The sequence below is a fragment of the Asterias amurensis genome, chromosome 5 (assembly GCF_032118995.1).
Source record: "Asterias amurensis chromosome 5, ASM3211899v1".
Taxonomy (NCBI): domain Eukaryota; kingdom Metazoa; phylum Echinodermata; class Asteroidea; order Forcipulatida; family Asteriidae; genus Asterias; species Asterias amurensis.
The window spans coordinates 10532247-10553015 of NC_092652.1; the positions used below are offsets into that span (position 1 = coordinate 10532247).

Consider the following 20769-nt stretch of genomic DNA (forward strand, 5'->3'; position numbering starts at 1 on the left):
CGTGAGGGGTAATTGAAACGAACCATAACTATCAGGCAGTTCTATTTATTAAGAAAGGTGCAGCCATGTTAACGAACGGTCACACTTTTTAAAACTTCCTCCCCTCGTTTTAAGAGGTTTTTGGTGATGGAGATACGCGACCTTGGTGTTCAGAAGGCAGCTAATGTTATAACAGTCTTTCATTTTAGCCATCGAGAAATTAATGATGATGATTAAGTGGCTACTTAACTTCATTTACAAGAAAACTCTGAAATGAACAAACTTAATTGGAGTTCTTTGATACTCTAAGTGGTGAAATATCTCATTCAGGCGAACTCAGCACGTATGTATTAATTTAGTTTTGTTGCTGCTGACTTTACTGATGTAAAGCAATTGTGGTAAGGGGGTGTACACATTTTTGGTTTCAGCTACAACTACAGCTTAATCTACACGTCACGATGCGTTGAGGTACAGGATGTCCTTAGCAACACCCTTAACAACAGCCGTAGACAAAGCCACAGCCGGCAATTTGGATTTGGCCTTAGTCTTGCCTTTGTCATGTTCCTGGCCCTGTTTGTAATAGCATTGTAATATAATACAAAGGGTTTATTACTTGAAATTAAAATGTTTTATACTGTCAACCTCTCCCCATTACTCGTTACCAAGTGAGGTTTATGCTAATTATTATTTTGACAATAGTGTCCACTGCCTTTAAAGGACTGGCGAGTAGTGGGATGCCTGCTAGATTATTCAAAGTCTGGGGGGACCAGTGAAAAGAAACGCTAACTGGTCCTGCTGGCCAGTCACTGAATTAAAGGACAAACTCAAAAATAGATAATAACAGCAACAAGTATACAACAAAACAACTTTTGGGGCTGATTTGCACAATTTTGTAATAATAAAATTCATACTCAACATGTTTTATCATTGACTCGAAATTTTTCTTTTTAATATTTAAAAACAAATTTTTAACACAAATACGTAAACAAACCCCCTTAAAAATACAGAGAAAAACAAAAAGCAGCACAGAGAATGGACAAATAACACAATATAACCAAACACACAGAAACACCTTGCTGCAGCGGACGGTGAAATTAAAGACACGTTCAATTCTCTCTCATCTTTTATTCATCCAGCATTTATTACCATTCTATATTGACGCGAGGAATGAGTCTAATTTAAATGGAAGAGAGAGAGGGGCGTATCTGTGGTTTTGGTTTCCTAATTGTCTGAGATGTGCATGACTAGTCAAGAAGATGAGAAGTGACCCCTAGTGATGCAGCCCTGCATAACGCACCTGCTGTCTCCTAACTGTAGACAGGTGCCGTGTAGCATCCCTTTAGGTTGCCATGGGCTTTCTCTCTCTCTCTCTCTCTCTCTCTCACTCATCCTCCCTGGCTAACGATGCAGAAGGAACTGACCGTGGAGAAGTCCATGGTTCCTAGAGAATCAATGTTGCATAAAAGGCTTAGTTGTAAAAATGTGACCTCCAGTTGAACCGCTGTCCACTACTGAATGTTTCGATGTTACTGTTACTTTGTGTGAATAATGTGCGGAGAGCACAGCTGATCTGTCCATCTTGGTTGACTGCTGCCGTTGAAAGTCAGGCCTGTGTGTGCTTTATTTTTAAATGGGCAAGGGCACCAAGGCATTTTCTCCTCGGTAAAGGGCACCCTATGAGGAATATGTAAAATTGTTCTGGAGCATTTCAAGGGCACACAGGCAGTGCTCCTATGAGGAATATGTAAAATTGTTCTTGAACATTTCAAGGGCACCAAGGCAGTGACCAGGGGGCACGGAGGCAACGCCTCCATTGCCTCTGAGAAGTATCAGGCCTTGAAAGTCAGCCATTCATATGATTTGGGACCTTTCTGGGATCTTATTTTATTCTTTTGGTCGAGGGTCGGGGGGGGGGGGGGGGCTGGACAAACTGAGTCATCATCATTTTGTGCCACACACAACTCAACTGCTTGCCAATATTGGGTAACTTGGAGTCCATTGTCATTGGCCTCTGTAAGGCGCAATGCAAGCCACAGTTCAGTAGTTGGTCCATAGTCTGGGGTCCTTGCTAGTCTGTACTTGCAGTTTGCAGCAGCTTCGGAATTCCGCCACTTCTGAATGTTCCTTTTCTATTTTCCCACGCCCTAAGACGGCAACGTTTTTGTAGAGTGACAAATATATTTATTCAAGTTCATCTGAATAGAGCACACTGTTTAAGCTGTGGTTTGTCCACTCAGGCTTCAAAATAACCCTCGGCATCCACAGCAGTTGCCATGGTGCCCTGTGCTTTTGCTGTGGTGCCCTTTGCAACGCTCCAAATACACATTTAAATTTTCCTCCTAGAAGTGCCTCTTACATAAAGAAAATTCAGGGATATTTTTTATCGTAAAAGTATTCCACATTGAGTATTCAAGTATGATGATATTTCCACATATTTAAAAGTAAAGCACATAATTGCACATCTGGGCGATTTCACAGAGATCTAGGACTAGTCCTAATTTAGGACTAGTCCTAATTTAGGACTAGTCCTAATTTAGGACTAGTCCTAATTTAGGACTAGTCCTAAGTTAGGACTAGTCCTAACTTAGGACTAGTCCTAACTTAGGACTAGTCCTAGGAGATATTTAAAAACTTAAGGGTAGTTCTAAGTTAGGACGAGTAACTCAACCTAAATCGATATAGAACTAGTCTTAACTCTTCTGTGAAATACTGAAATCCACACTGGACACAAGTTTTCAACAAGTATACTATGAGTGCTATCTAGGTGTCAAAAGTTTAATCTTGATGTACATGTATGGGTGAACACAATGGTAAGAAAAGGAAGAATCATTCATTACCTTGTTTGATACATTCTATACAACTGCCAGACTTGTTTATCCTTTCATAAAATTAATTGCCAAGTTCAAATTTTTGTTCAATAGGGGGGTCAGTTGGCTCTTCATTCTCGATTTTGACGACAGATTTTGATCGATCTCACAGTGAATAGTTCAGAGATTTGAGATTAGATCATGGAGTGGTTTGTGGTGTGGTAGAGTCCGAAAACTATTTGTATTTCTTTGAAATCTTGGCGTGAAGACTGAGATGTAACATATTTATCATTCAGTCAGTAACATTGATAACCTCTTAAGATCGCTATGTGATGGCTCTAAGTGCTTATCATTCGAGACTTTGTGTAAACAGTCACTGGCTCTTTCAAAAAACAATGTATAAACATTTGGTAGATTGCCCATTTCTATTTTGTACAGCCTGCAATATATGTTCTCGTATTTCAGCTTTTAGATTCCCTACTTACTGTGGATAGTACTATGTATATTGGCTAAGTAGTATTGAGACATGCTAGTTACAATCATCCGACCTGTTGAAAACCCACCTAAAGGATTTCAAATAATATCTGGAGTCAAATTTATGACTCCACAAAATGGCCAACTGTGTTAATTCGCAAAATAAAAGTAAAACCATGCAATTTTTTGTGTGGATCATTATATTCTACTTTTAAAACATCTTTCCCACCATATGAATTTCATAACAAACAGTTTGAAACGCTTTTCATAGACCAACTCGCCTGATCCAAGGCAACATGTCCCTTTAAGCAAGACACTAAACCATTGCTCCGTCCTTCGGATGGGACCTAAAGCTGTAGGTCCTGTGTGTTGTTATAACAACTATCAACACGCGTATAACGCAAAGAGAAGGGGGTTAGCGTCTTCAATCATGAAAGCTTCACTAGAAAGGAAGTAGAAGAAAAAGGGTGTCCAAATTCTCTAGACTAAAAATCTTGCTGCGAATATGGTCAAGTACTTGAGTATTAATACAAAATTGTGCTTTTAACTATTTTGTGGTAAACAAAAATTTGCTGGAAACATAGTGTGGAAAGGTATTTAGAATGGTAGCTGCATTATTCTGGTGTAGCTCTTTGCTTATAAATCAGCTCTGTGGAATTGAGCCCTGTGCTCAAATCATAGTGCTTAGTGGGCAATACTTTGTTAGTTTTTTTTTAAACTGCTTTACTGTGTCTAAGACCATACTTATTTTCTTCTGTTTTTTGTTGCAAGTACCTTTTAATACAAGAAAATTGTGATAACAAATGTATGCGTGAAGCATTTGAATGGAATCAGTGGCCTAAATTTTGGCTGGTAACTTTTTGTACACATCAATTTGGAGCAAAACGTGTTCGCTTAAATGCAGAGCTAATGCGGAACTGAACTCCATATATGGTCTTTATTGATCATTAATTACCTATTAGAGGCAAATGGCAATTTTAAGTGCAAGTAAGGACGACAAAGGGGTATAGGGAGACCATTTGTTATGCCAAGGTCTTAATAGTCTCTGCTCATTAGAAGACTCCTGTAGAAAAAAATGGGTCTGCACTTTTGCCATTGGTGTAATTGTGATTGATACTGTGGCGTCACACTTTGATCATCTAAGGTCAAGTTCGCAAAAGGACTGGTTTTTTTTTTGACTTGTGGTTGATATTAACTGGTACCCGTGCTGAAAATGGATACGTTGGTAACCAAGCAGTATCAACCTGAAGTCGTGCCATCTTGGCTCATGACCAATCTTTTAGCATTTGTTGAAATGTACATTTGGAACACAAAGCACTGAGGTGTATCTTTTACTGCTATTCAAACACTAACTTATGGTCTCAGTATTAATAACATAACTGGTAAATATGTTTTACTTGCTCAACAAAATTTCGTCTGCTGATATAACAATTACTTTTGTGACTTGTTTTACGCATTTCTCAAAAACTACAGCACCTCAGCACATAATATGTTAAGGGAAGGTTTCTACCATCACTAATTTCAAATTGTGTAAGGGTATTATGTACAAATCTGTGGACATTGTGTTTTGTGACCTACATAAAAGATTGAGACCCTTTAAAACACACTACATACATGAAGTGTCCTAAAAATGACTGGTGTAGGCTTAGCAAATGTTTTATGATCTAAACTACTCTCTTAAAAGCGTGCTAATAAATTTAGCATGCCTCTTGGCTGTTCAAAATTTTATGTGGTTCATGAAAAATTAATTAAACACAGAACGGGGAAAAACACTTGTTTGCGTGACTGATGCTGCAAGATGTATTGTACCGTGAGAAAGCACTAACCTGAATTTTTTGGGGTAAAATACATGCAACTTTTATCAATCTCGTCTTAAAGCGCTGGACTAGTTTGGTAATTACTCACTTAGTGTCAAATCTCAACATGCATAATATAACAAACCTGTGGAAATTTGAGCTCAATTGGTCGTCGAAGTTGCGAGATAATAATGAAAGAAAAAACACCCTTGTCACACGAAGTTGTGTACTTTATTTTAGATGGTTCGTTTCGAGACCTCAAATTCTAAATCTGAAGTCTTGAAATCAAATATGTTGTCTTTCTCGAAAACTACACTACTTCAGAGGGAGTCGTTTCTCAAAATGTTTTATACTATCAACCTCTCCCCATTGCTTGTTACCAAGAAAGGTTTTATGCTAATAATTATTTTGAGTCATTACCAATAGTGACAACTGCCTTTAAAGATTGGTATTCTTGGATCCTTGGCTGGTTTTGCATGATTCTTAATATAAATTTTGATTGAGTTTGCGGTAGTTTTGGGTCTTCATAGGAATTTTTTTGTTGGTGTCTTAAATTATTTGTTTCAAACAAAAAATATACTTGGCCGGGAATACCTACCAATATTGTGTGGACATTTGTAGCTGGTTACAGGGTCCAGTTGTCATCGTTTAAGCCCTGTATGACCCCTGACCTTGAATTTGAATAGGTCATTAACCCCCTCCTGAAGTGACCTACATTGGCTGGCATTGTCTGTTTTATTACATTCATTTGTAGGAGTATTGATCAGATATATTTTACACTTGGCTGAACTCTCTGAAATTTGACAAGGAGAAGACATATTATTGCTTTCACTTCAGTTAAAGCTAGAAATGTTGACTGGCGCTGACCATGCACTTTCATACTAGTGTTTAAAGAACACGTTGCCTTGGATCGGTCTAATTGGTCTTTGAAAAGATGTAATAAAATGCAAATGGTTTAATATTTTAAAAGTAGAATATAATGATCCACACAGACATGCCTCGGAATTGCACGGTTTTCCTTATAAATAAAAAAAAAAAGACACGTTCAGCCATTTTGTGGAGTCAAAGTTTCGACTCCTTAAAATGGCCTACCTTGTTAGTTTGCGTAAAAAAAGAAAGTTGTGCAATTTGGAGTGATACTTATGTGGATCATTATATTCTTCTTTTAAAATATCTGTCTAACCAATGTCGTAACAAATGGTTTCAAACGCTTTTCAAAGACTAACTCGTCCGATCCAAGGCAACATGTTACTGTAATAATATTTACACAGGGTAGCCCCCCCCCCCCCCATCAGTGTGAGAAGGCTTTTCTCCTTGGGTGCTCCGTAATAAAGAACAATACAACAAAACAAAGGAAATGACATGAAGGAAAACAAAACACATAGAGCAACAACAGACATCTGAAGCAGTGAGAACAAAAGCAGCGTAGACTAAGCAAACAAAACAAACAAGAGAGGAACAACAAACAGATCAATGACTCTGTAAACGCAATATGTGGTTGTGAAAGAAGTCAAGGTGGGCACATTATAAAAAGCAGTCTTTCCTGAAGGCAGACCACAAAAAGTAATCCTGCGTAAGAAATGCATCTTTTTCCTATCTCTGTCCTAACTTTAAAGCTAAATTGCAGTGATTATGGTGTTTTTTTCTTTGTCTAATGCCATGGTATGTGGATGTAGGACTAGGAGTAAATCTTTGTTCAAGGCTATCACCATTGATGGCATTTTGAATAAATTAGGGTTTTTGAAATTTCAATTCATCTTAATTTTTTCTTCCTATAATATAATGTTTTGAGCTAATCTTCCAAAATAATTGAGGTTGGTGTGGCCTGTTTTCTGATGTAGATTATTAAGAGTTGAATGTAGGCCTGTGTACTGTTTGGCAAAACTGCAGACTGCCTTATTTAAAGCCATTGGACCCTTTCGGTACAGAAAAAAAAGAAAAAAAGTTCACAGATTTACAAATAATTTACAGGGTTTACAGAAGGTAATGGTGAAAGACTTCTCTTGAAATATTAGTCCATGAAATGCTTTACTTTTTGAGAAAACAGTAAAACAATATAAATTCTCGTTAGCGAGAATTACGGATTTATTTTAAACACATGTCATGACACGGCGAAACGCGCAGAAACAAGAGTGGGTTTTCCCATTATTTTCTCCCGACTCCCGCTGATCGATTGAGCCTAAATTTTTACAGGTTTGTTGTTTTATATATAAGTGGTGATACACGAATTGTGGGACTTGGACAGTACTGTTTACCGAAAGTGTATAATGGCTTTAAATCGATTCTTGATGGAAATGATTTTTAAAATTAAAATTAAAAGACCTAGAGAACAAGGTAATACAGCCTAATTTGTATACTATGCTAAATTTGCTTTAAATTGATTTTAAAAACAGCTTTAAGAGTTTATGCATTTTGATTGGTCCAAACACAGAATGTGGGGCTGCAGAAGGTCTGTCGATTTAAAAATAATTGATATATCGGAAATCCAATATTGAGTAGTCTACTAATAATGATTTTCCAAGTACGTGATAAAAGCTGTAGACAGTAGCACTTAGTCTCATTCCATTCAAGGTTTCCCTTGGCAAAATTTGGGTAAAAGCTTAGGTTTGGGCTATTCCGCATTTATCCATAGCCGATGGGTACACACACACACTGGTCTGAACTCTGAAGATAAAAAAATAAGGTCGACAAACTTGTCGAGATAAAAACATCAACCATTTATTTCTTGCTAAATCGATATTAGAATTTACCATGCATGATATTGTCTGCGAAGTGCAGCCCGATTTTGTGTAGGAATTCGGCCAAGATGAAAATTGGTTACACACTACACATACGTGTAGGAATGTGACATCCTATAGTGAAATTTGTTACGCATGGTACATCAAGTGTCCATTCAGCTAACAAGAAAATCAAGGAACGCTAGATAACTACATGTATGATGGACATTTTGTTTTGTAACAGCTGGGTCTGTAAACTGGAAAACAGTTAAAACAATTGTTTGTGTTACATTGTAGTATTTTTTTTCTTCGAATTTTTCCCCCCCCCAAAATAAAATTTGTGTTTCTGCATACTTAATGCAATATTACCATGATTATTTTCTCTGGAGTTACTGTCAGTATAGGAGTTACTAGTTGGAAAAGTCTGGACAGTGTTTTAATCCAGTTTTTAAAAAACAACTGAGAATATTTCTTCACAAGGGATTCACTACATGGAGCAGTGAGCAATAACTTGTTTTCGTTATCTTTTACGCACATTTTCGGGAAAAAAAAAATTATGTCCCCATGTCTACAAAAATCCAATAAGGAAACTTGACCAAAAACAAGTTTATTTGAACCCACAAAGCTCACGTATGGCTTTTACCGCTTACTACACATTCTGAGTCTCATCGCTGACAGTACGAAGGTCCTGTCAAATGGAGAAATTTTCTCAGCTGTTCTGTTAAGAAAGGTCAAGGTTCAATCTTAGCCTACCCAAACATCTTGTTCCTGTTCGTGATTGCAGCAAGGAACCTGTGCCTGTTGATTTACATTTGGCCCTTGAGGTATATTTATGTAAGGTACAAGGTAGATCCACCTTCCCCTCATGTGTGTGTTAGGAGGAATGTTCATCTGCTTTGACTGTACATAAACAAATGAAAGGCAAAAATAACCCGATCAGTTTACAAATGTGTGGCTTTCGAGACCGTGTCTGCTTGATTTCATTCCATGGTCTGAAAATGAGTATTAATTTTCATCATAATTTAAAGGGTTTGGGTACTTTTAGTACGCCACAAAACACAATATCCGCAGATTAACATTAAATTAAGATAATGATGGTAGAAAGCTTTCCCCTCTTGGATTGTACATAAACAAATGAAAGGTAAAAATAACCCGATCAGTTTACATATTACGTGTGGCTTTCGAGACAGTGTCTGCTTGATTTCATTCCATCGTCTGAAAATGAGTATTAATTTTCATTGTTTTTTAACGGGTTTGGGTGCTTTTTATACGCACAAAACACAATGTCCACAGATTTACATTAAATTTAAAATAATGATGGTAGAAAGCTTCCCTTAGAATATTGCTAAGGTGCTGCAGTTTTTGTGAAATGAGTTGAACAAGGTCACAAAAAAAAAAAAATCACAAAAGTTTGCATGTACAACATATTGGCGCGAACATGCGCGCACGACTCTCATGGAAACATTGCTCTGTTATTGCTCTGTGATTTTCAGGTTTTTTTCTCTGTCAAAAATTTGACCCACTAAGCTGAAACTTAGAATCTACAGGTAAATTATGTTTTGGACACATCTTCATTCACAGTGAGTAGGAATTCATGTCATGACCAAAAACTAAAAAAGGTATCAAGACAGTGGACACTTTTGGTAACTGTCAAAGACCAGTCTTCTCACTTGGTGTATCTCAGCATATGCATAAAATAACAAACCTGTGAAAATTTGAGCTCATTTGGTCGTCAAAGTTGCGAGATAATAATGAAAGAAAAAACACCCCTGTCACACGAAGTTGTGTGCTTTCAGATGCTTGATTTTGAGACCTCAAAATCTAAATCATAGGTCTCGAAATCAAATTCATGGAAAATTACTTCTTTCTCTAAAGCTGTGTTACTTCAGAGGGAGCTGTTTCTCGCAATGTTTTATACTATCAACCTCTCTCCATTAATGTTACCAAATGAGGTTTTATGCTAATAGTTATTTTGAGTAATTACCAATAGTGTCCACTGCCTTTAAGGAGAGAAATTTGAGGGCAGACAAACTCGTGCAGTACCAGCTGTTCAACAAAAAATTCATATGGTATACATCAGCATAATGATAAGGCGCAGTAATTTTAGATTTGTGAAATTTCTGTTAGGCGGATAAAGTTTCCACTTAACTTTCCCAGTTTATTTTCTTAAATTTTAAACTTTACATCAAGATAAATGACCCGTTGAACCATTTCCGAGTTTCCTTTTTTTTGACATTTCTAATTTTGGATGTCTGCCAGTGTGTTGATCCTGTTTCTTATAGATAGTGACTCTGACGTAAGTGAAAGGCACAATAAACAGCTAAACTGTACTACAACAAAATGGTTCTAGAATTTCTTGAATTCGAACAGCACAAGGCTATTGGCAAAAACACCATATTAATACTCTACATGTGCATAAGTTTAGTAAAAAGGAAAAGTCTAAATGAGACAAAACAATTCCTCGGGTCAAAAATTTGAAATCCTTTGCATCACTAAATATTTGCTTGTAACATTATGTGTGTATCTACTTGCCAGGCAGATTTTGTTCTTTTGAGAACTTGTCTTGCTTTAGTTTCTACTAACTGTGGAGTAGACTTTTGGAAGACGGGAGACTTCTCAGTTCTGAACTGTACTTCACTCCCGGGTAGTGAAGTTTATAACGAGATGTCCCCTCGATCCACTCAAGCTTAAGTAGCTGTTCCAGCCGATTTTTCTACCATCCACCCAGGTAGTAGTATCATAAGCAGAAACAGTTCTTTTTAGAACTAAGAAGTCTCCCGAATTCCTAAAATCTACTCCGCATTAGTAGAATATAAAAGAAGACAAGTTTTCAAAAGAACATAATCTACCGGGCAAGTAGACATAAATATGGTGTTATTGTAAAACAAATACTTATTTCTACCTCTCCATGCAATGCCACAAACCCTAAATAAGAAGATTCCTTATTTGTTATTTGTGGCTGGTCTCTGTACCTTAGGAAGACTGACGCAATGGAGCTCTCTGTGTTGTGTTCCATTATTATTTATTACAAACATTTCTTGCCCTTCACTCACAAATTATTTCCGTACAAGGTGAAATCATTAATTAATGACGTGCATGTCTGCAGAATTACAGACATCTGTACTTGTTATACTGCCTTTGTGTTATTGTTCCTCTTGGATGCCAGTGCCGATGCTAGAATATTGGCAAAATGGTCAGACTGCAGGACTTGCAATCGCAAGGTTGTGCCGTTTAACAGGCCAGTGCCGATGTAGAGTAATGGCAAATTTCCAGTGACTGGAGCAATCAAGGCAAATAGTGGGGAGTTACAACAATGAAACATTCTGGAAACAGATTTCAGAGGAGTGAAGTTTGTCAATGTACAGAAGAAAGTGGTCAAATGGTCAGATTGCAGGATTTGCAATCGCAAGGTTGTGCCGTTTATAAAAGGCGTTTGTAACCGGGTTTTTTAAGATGCATATGGTTGGAAAGATGTTTTAAAAGTAGAATACAATGATCCACACAAGTCTGCCTCGAAATTGCGTGGTTTTCCTTTTACTGTGCGAACTAACACGGTCGGCCATTTACTCCCATAAATGGCCGACCGTGTTAGGCGATGAGGTAAAAGGAAAACTGCAGTTTCGAGGCATGTTTGTGTGGATCATTGTATTCTACTTTTACATCATCTTTCTACCCATATGCATTTAAAAAAAAAAAACAGTTACAAACGCTTTTCAAAGACCAACTCGACCGATCCAAGGCAACGTGTTCCTTTAACTCAGCTTAAGTCCTAAGATTAATCCTAAGTTAGGAAGAGTTTGGTGAAAGTAACGGCTGGCTACTTATTTCGAAACTGTGAAGATAGTGTCTGACAGCTGACACAGTTGCCCATATAGGCCCTACTGTACATGTGTAGGCCTACATGTATTGACTTGACGTGGTCTGCTTTAGCAAAGGAACCTGTATGAAATAGTTTCAAAGTGCGTCTGGACCAACCTTGCGTGCAGCAAATCCCTGTACATGACACAAGCCTGACCTAAATGGTATGTGACCTATATTCATGCGTTTTTAAAAGATATAGCACCTAGCCGCCGTGACCATCGATTGTTTTCTCCCTGAGTTGGTTTGACGTACATGAATCTCAATAGTGGCATTACCCTGGCACCACGGGCTATTCAGACTTTGTGTAGCTGGACACTTGTGTAGGAAATCATTAATATTTCTGGAGTGTGATGTATAATATGGAGTGGGGTAGTCAATAATCATCTGGATCCAGGCCTCCCTCGTTGTCTCTGTGACAGTTACACATGTTATGGTTGGATGTCTATTGTATCCAGTGTTATACTATCATTGAAAACCCTTTAGTGTGTGGATGTGAAATGATGGATTGCATGGACCTGTAGTCAATCTCTGCGCATTCAATCTCTGTGCGGGGGGGAGAACGATACAAACTGCTATTGTGACTATCCACCAAAGTTTGCAATTAAAAGTTGATGGTGGTACTGTTTAACAACCCGTTTCAATCCAAACAGGTCAGCTACATACTAATACCCATGCAAAGCCTGACATTCTTTGAGCGAAGCTTTGAGAGTGCCCGCCCCTATTATACCTCAAAAACCTTTACCTTTACCTATCCCGTAGTCTTCTGACCGTGGGGGCACCCCTTCAAGATTTGTCAGTTAGTTTCCTCCATCCTTTTCGATCTTCAGACTTTCTCAGGGAGTCATTCAGTGTCAGACCCGTCCACTCCATGATGTTGTCCTCCCACCTTTTCCTCTGCCTGCCTCTCTTTGCTTCCTCCTGTTACAGTGCCTTGGAGGATAGTCTTAGCAAGTCTCGATGATCGTGAAATGTGCCCATACCACTTCAGTTTACACTTTTTCACAGTGGTCAGGAGATCTTCGTTGGGTCCAATGACTTGCCTGATTCTGGTCCGTACCTCCTCGTTGGTGATATGGTGGACACTACTGGTAATTGTCAATGAGACCAGTCGTCTCACTTGGGGTATCTCAACATAAATGCATAAAATAACAAACCTGTGAAAATTTTAGCTCAATTGGTTGTCAAAGTTGCGAGATAATAACAAAAGAAAAAACAACCTTGTCACACAAAGTGTGCTTTCATATGCTTGATTTCGAGACCTCAAAACCTAAGTCTGAGGTCTCGAAATTTGTGGAAAATTATTTTTCTTTCTCGAAAACTACGTTACTTCAAAAGGAGTTGTTTATCATAATGTTTTATACCATCAACAGCTCCATTACTCGTTACCAAGCAAGGTTTATTGCTAACAACTATTTTGAGTAATTACCAATAGTGTCCAACAAGCCTTTAAAGTTACTACTGGTAATTACTCAAAATAGAGCTGTTGATAGTATAAAACATTTTGAGAAATGTCTCCTTCTGAAGTTATACAGTTTTTTTATGAAGAGGTAATTTCCACTAAAACATTACTAGACTTCAGGCATGTTTAAGCCGTTTATTCCACATCTGAAAGAACAAGGTTTTTTTTTTCTTGCAACTTTGATGGCCAATTGAGTCAAAACTAATTTCACTGTTTTGTTACTTTATGCATGTTGGGAAACACTAAGTGAGAATACTGGTCTTTGACAATTACCAAACGTGTCCAGTTCCTTTACATTTGAGGTGGATGTTCTGAAAAGGGACTCAAACAAATGGGAAAAAGGGATAATCTTTTGTTTATAAACACTTGTAATACCTTCCAGTGAGTAGAGGTCCATCTTTCAAATTCTGATGATGAGTTTCTTTGAATTTACCCGCTAACCTTTTGCGTCTTTGGTTCACACCCTTCAATCTTGTCTACCGTCTTCGTTGTGGAGTTATCTCTGACAATGAAAACAGACGGCAAAAGGCTGGCCTTGATTGAAAAATAATAAGTTTTAATATAAAAAAACAATTGTTGGAAAGAAAGTAATGTTTTAGCAAACAGTTGGGTCAGGTCCTTGCCCTGGTTTATTTCTGTGTGAATGTGGTGGCCTCGTCTGAGTGGGATGTTTCAGACATTGTGACCTACAATCTTTGTGGCATACTTTTTAGAGTGTAGCATGACTCTTTTTATGAACATAGACGCGTTTGCCTGTATGCAGCTCCTTTCAAGGTGAATCATATGTTAGTTGGATGATCCCACAAAAGCTTGGGCGATATCGATTTATTTAGTCATAGCATAAGAGAGGTGTTCTAATGACATATTCTTCTGGTTTTACTCCAAACCTATGGGGTGCGAGATGTCTCAGCTAGCAAATACATCGCGATATTTAATCGATATCGCGGTATATCGCGATATATCGACATTTCGATTAAAACCAAATCCATCCGATATCAAAATCGATTCTGAAATAATATCGCGATATTCGATAATATCGTGATATCGCCCAAGCTTACCTTACATAAGATAGGATACCACAGGCCTGGAATTACAGGCCATTGCCTCCGTTGCCCTGGTCTTGGCCTTGGCTTTAAGGTTTTCAAATGGAAGTGCCCTTTGCAAAATGAAAATGGCCTTGCCCTTTCAACATGTTCAAAAATAAAATTCCAGCAGCCGGTTTCACGAAACGCTAGGATTAAAGGCAGTGGACACTATTGGTAATTACTTAAAATAATTATCAGCATAAAACCTCATTTGGTAACGAGTGCTGGGTAGCTGTTGGTAGTTTAAAACATTGTGAGAAACGGCTCCCTCTGAAGTGACGTTATTTTCGAGAAAGATGTAATTTTCCACGAATTTGATTTCGAGACCTCAAGTTTAGAATTTGAGGTCTCGAAATCAAGCATCTGAAAGCACACAACTTCGTGTGACAAGGGTGTTTTTTTTTTCATAGTTATCTCGCAACTCTGACGACCAATCAAGCTCAAATTTTCACAGGTTTATTATTTTATGCATATGTTGAGATACACTAAGTGAGAAGACTGGTCTTTGACAATTACCAATAGTGTCCACTGTCTTTAACCATATCTCGAGTTTGAAATCGACGGCAGGCCTTAATAGCAGTTAATTTTTTTTCTTTGGGTTTGGGGAGGAGAACAGGCCTTCGAAATAACCCAGAGCACCCACAACAATGGACCCTTCCCATGAAATCTGCTATTTACATTCGTACAGACCCTATTGGTTGGCAAATGCCACAGAGTTGTGCACTAGGCAGACGCGCAATTGCGTCTGCGTCACGCAGCCATTAGCTGTGTACAAAACAGCGCATTTGCTGTGGTGCCCTTTGCAAAGTTCCAATACTGATTTAAATTTTTCTAATAGAGGTCTCCCTTTCCAGAGGGAAATTGCCTTGCCCCTTCAAGACCACAATAGACCCTTCCCATGAAATATGTAAATTGCACAAAGCGCGTGCGCACTAACGTTTTGGTTGGCAAAATGTGGGAACATCGCGCCGTTTTGTACACGGTATAAGGGTGCGTGACGCAGACGCGATCGCGCGTCTGCTCAGTGCACAACTCTATGGCGTTTGCCAACCAACAGGGTCTGTACGCATGTGTGAATGTGATCAGCATATTTCAGGGGAAGGGTCCATTGAGGTCCGTCTTTGATGTGAGTTTTTCTCTTACAAACGTACAGTCTATATCATCGGAAACACCCAGATGATTCCCTTCATGTCAGACCCACTTATACACATTCTTTGAGAGTTGTGGCAAGGCTCATTCTTTAAAGGCAGTGGACACTATTGGTAATTACTCAAAATAATTATTAGAATAAAACCTTTCTTGGTAAAGAGTAATGGGGAGAGGTTGATGGTATAAAACATTCTGAGAAACGGCACTCTCTGAAGTGCCATAGTTTTCGAGAAAGAAGTAATTTTCCACGAATTCGATTTCGAGACCTCGGGTTTAGAACTTGAGGTCTCGAAATCAACCATCTAAACGCACACAACTTTGTGTGACAAGGGTGTTTTTTTCTTTCATTATTATCTCGCAAGTTCGATGACTGGTTGAGCTGAAATTTTCACAGGTTTGTTATTTTATGCATATATGTTGAGATACACCAACTGTGAAGGTTAGTCCTTGACAATTACAAATAGTGTCCACTGTCTTTAAAGGGCGTGGCTGATTTGTAACAATGTTATCAAACAGTATAACATTGTTGTTTCATATTGTTATTTTCTGGTTAAAGTCGGCCTGTGGTTAACGTTTTGGGTCAAATATATATTTAGCGCATTTGTAGTCAGCATCAGGCAAAGTTAGCTGAGGGAGACACATTACATATATTGCTTGAGTGATCGACAATAGTTACGTGTATTTTTTTCATGGTCTAGTCCAAATCCATGCAACTGTATCATGCATGACTTAAAAGCTTTGTTACCAGCAGAAAAAATGTATTAATTGACAGTTGACACATAGTACAAACAAGGTTGACTGATTTTATTACATATTTTGATGCTTGTCATGTATTTTTTTTACTTGGATTTTTGTACCGGGATGATTGATGGGCTAGCCTTCATGACAGTAGAGCTTCATTATTTTTGTCTTAAAAAAAAAAAAAAAATAGAGTTGTATTAATTGGAATGTAGGACAAACAAGGTTGATTGACTTTATCATGTACATAATTCTTAGTTAAAGACACTGGACACATTTGGTTATTTCTAAAGACCAGTCTTCTCACTTGGTGTATTTCAACATACCCGCACACTAACAAACATGTGAAAATTGTAACTCAATCGTCGTCACAGTTGCGCGATAATAATGGAAGAAAAAACACCCTTGTCACACAAAGTTGTGTGCTTTCAGTTGCTAGATTTCGGGACCTCAAAATCTATTTCTGAGGTCTCAAAATCAAATTCATTGGAAAAGTACTTTTTTCTCGAAAAACTACGCTCAGAAGGAGCCATTTCTCATAATGTTTTATACTATCAACAGCTTTCTCCGTTGCTTGTTACCAAGAAATTTTTTATGCTGACAATTATCTCAGTAATTACCAATAGTGTCCAGGGCTCGATTTCACAAAGCAATAAAATCCATCGTAAGACAAATTTTCAGTATCACCATAGTGATTTGTATTGTGACATCACACTTTACTAAGCAACTACGACTGATTTGCAGTTGCGATCAATTTTAGCTCTTTGTGAAATCGGCCCCAGTGCCTTTAAAGCTTGTCATGTACGATGTATTCTTTTTCTTAAATTTTTGTATTAGGATGACTGATAGACTAGTCTACTTGACTTTGAAGCTTTCTGGTAAAAAAATTTCAAAATTGTATTAATTTACATGTAGTCCAAAAAAGGTTGATTCACTTTTATATAAATTTTAGTTGATGCTTGTCATGTAGTCTTTTTTATGGATCCTTGTATTAGAATGATTGATAGGCTGGGCCTATGTGACTTTAAAGCTTCATTACCCGTTCATCTTGTCAAATGTTAAAAATTGTATCAAGTTACCAGGTTGATTGAGTTTATAAATACATGAATTTTAACTTGATGTCTGGATCTTTGTACTACTAGGATGATGGATAGGATAACCTTGAGAGATGATAGTATCATACCTAAATATTGATATGAATTGATGGGCTGCTATATACGACTGTACAATTAGTACAACATGCCTGTACTGTTCCATCCAGTGGAATCATTAAAGGAACATGTTGCCTTGGATCGGACGAGTTGGTCTATAAAAAGTGATTGTAATCGTTTGTTATATAATGCAATGGGTGGAAAGATGTTTTACAAGTAGAATACAATGATCCACACAAATATGCCTCAAAATTGCGTGGTTTTCCTTTTGCATTGCGAACTAACACGGTCGGCCATTTATGGGAGTCAAAAATCTTTGACTCCCATAAATGGCCGACCGTGTTAGTTGACGAGGTCAAAAGAAAACCACGCATTTCGAGGCATATATTGTGTGGATTATTGTATTCTACTTTTAAAACATCTTTCCAACCATATATGCATTTTATAACAAACGGTTAAAAATGCTTTTCAAAGACCAACTCGACCGGTTCAAGGCAACGTGTTCCTTTAAAACCAAACTGTGCTCGTTCAATCAGTCTTAATCATGGGAAGTATCATTTTGTACTGTCCAGGCTACAAGTGCATCAAGAGTGGTTTGCATTGACTCGTCTGCCGTGAGGACTTTGTCAAGTTTAGCAAATTAACCAGCTAAATAAAGTGAAGGTGAACTGAGAAATTGGGAATGAATGAATGAGGTTCACCTGGATTCGTATCTAGTAGTTAAGTGTACTATTGTTAGCGATCACAATAACGAGCTTATAGAACTGATTGTTATGTCCTTGAGTTACTGACAAAGAAAGTACATGCAGCGTGTACTTTGTTTTGTGCGTGATAAAATTTAGCCACCGTTACGCATTATTGTCTTCATAAGTTTCTGATCCAGTTAAAAGAATTTGCATGATATTATGACCATTTTGTGTACTTGGAAATTGCTTTACAATTGAATCAGGAAAGTCCATGTTGTAGTGGGCTTTTGTAGCTTTCTCGGTCGAATCGTTGCTAATCGGTTTACGAGAGTGGTATTAGCGTTACGAATGGTGCATTGCCTCTGTTGTGTTGTGCTCCCTGTTGTCATTAGTTACTGTTGTTAGGTCAACTTTTTTCGCTAGTTGGTACATGGGGCTCAAGAGTATTTGCTGATGGTTTTGTGGTGGTATGAGCCGTGGTAATGCTGTAATTTGTTGCCTCCCTGTAGGTTAACTTCATTATGGCGTCTTTAGGTGCGCAGAGGGAGTGGGCTTGGTGATTGTTACTCGTCAATTGTACAGAAATAATTGTATTTACCTCTTGTGTGCTCGCTGCGCCCGTTACAATGCAAAACCCATTTATCTACTAAAATCTCATTTCTTGCTTCCGATTTGTAATCAAGAAAACTATACCATCGAACTAAGTGTACGTCAAGATTATTACCAACTTTTATTAGAAGAACTTTTTGGATTTGACGCTATTATTTACAAAAGTTTAAGGTGTGGTGATAAATTATTTCCACTCCAGGACCGTTAGTATTATATATGTGAAGGTTTGAATGTACAAGAGCAGGATCAGTTTTGGTTCAAGATCTTGCTTTTTAATCCACCTTTTGAGCCCTGCAATTTGTGGATCAGATCTGGAAAGTGGATTCCAGAAACAAACGTAAACGTAAAAGGTTGATCTGACTGGCAATATTAAGCAATTTTGAGATAAGGCGGACACAACACTACAACACTAGGGTTGGGTAAATTTGTCAGTATACACCCAAACCACACAGCAGGCTAAATCAATGTGGTAATTTCCGTGTTTCGCTACACAGGCGAGATGATCATGAATTGTTCATGAATATTCATGAATAGTTCATGGTTGTTCATTGACATCAGTTCATGAACTGGCCATCAAAGTTCTTCATGATGTTCACGAACAGTTCATGAATGTTCTTGAACAACAAATGAGAAAATTGGTTGATGAACTTTTCATGAACATTTCATTCATGAACTTTTCATGAATTTTTGATGATTTTTTTCATGAACATTAAATTCATGAACTTTCACGAACTGTTCATGAATGAAATTAGTTCAATGTAATGTCTATTTTTTTTTTACATTATGAATACGTAATGAGGTCATGAAGTTCATGAATGTTCATCACAGTTCTTCATTAAAAAAAAAGTGTTCTTGAACCTGTGGCGTTCATTCATTGTAAATCATGAACGTTCATCAAACGTTCATGATTCGCAACACAAGATCTTGATCTGTGGTCATGATAAAAATGCCAGATCTCAATCCACTTTACTGCAGTTCTGGATTGTGGTATCAAGTCCTCATTAATAATATGTCTTTAAAGCCATTATACACTTTCGGTACCGAAAATCTTTACTTTTTGAGAAAACATTAAAACGATTTAAATTCTCGTTAGCGAGAATTACGGATTTATTTTAAACACATGTCATGACACGGTAAAACGTGCGGAAACAAGAATGGGTTTTCCCGTTACTTTCTCCCGACTCCGATGCCCGATTGAACCTAAATTTTCTCAGGTCTGTTATTTTGTATGTAAGTTGTGATACACTAAGTGTGGGACTTGGACAATACTGTGTACCGAAAGTGTTTAATGACTTTAAGTCAGTAACATGGCAATCAATTACTGGCCCATCACATCCCAAGTACAGTAAAATAAAAAATAAAATAAAAACCTCTGCACATCTGTAGAATAAGCATTACTTGCTGCTTGTACCGCGGTCTGACAGATTTATCATGAGTTATTTCCATTATTTTATAACACTACCTGCTCATCAATAATGTCCACTTTCTCAACAAGCTTCCTCCTTGAGACCTTGCTGTACACCTGTATCGGATCAAGAGTTCAGAATTCCTGCATCTGCCCCAACCATACACATCCAGCTGAAAGATTTATAAGATGAAATCTTGAATGTTATTTATAGGCCCCTCTTAGCTTGCTTCTTGCAGTACATGTATATAATATTTCTAGGGAGAGGAGTCAAGGGGCAAGAGGGTCGTTTTTAAACGAAGCGTCTTCATCATAAATTAATCCTGCCATACACATTAAAGGCACTGGACACCATTGGTAATTGTCAAAGACCATTCTTCTCACTTGGTATATCTCATCATAAATGCATTTCAAAATAACAAACCTGTGAAAATTTGAATTCAATTGGTCGTCGAAGTTGCGAGAGAGTGTGTGAAAGAAAAAAACACCCTTGTTGCAAATGTTGTGTGCTTTCAGATGCTTGAATTCAAGACCTCAGCTGTATTCAGAGGTATTGAATTAAATTCAAATAACGTAGTTTTTGAGAGAGAAGTAATTTTCTCACTAAAATAAGTTTTATACAAACCACATCATCCATGACTTTAAAAATGTTTAGCGTAAATTATATAGTTGTAAATAATTGTGCACTTAAAAAGACATTTGGCTATTTGCAAATACCTGTCAAAATCAAGTATTTTTTCCTTTAAAATGCCTGAAACACTAACGTCCCTAATGTTTCTTTATTGAGAACCAATTGACCCCAAATAAACAGGCCGCGTTCACTCAACGAATGGGTTGATTGGATGGTAAACCA

At 37.6% G+C, this 20769-nt stretch overlaps 1 long non-coding RNA gene across 1 annotated transcript in view; it reads left to right on the forward strand.

The window, feature by feature from the left end:
- The window catches only part of LOC139937098 (uncharacterized), an 85958-nt gene that overhangs the window by 13643 nt on the left and 51546 nt on the right, over positions 1-20769 (forward strand). The window lies entirely within an intron of this gene.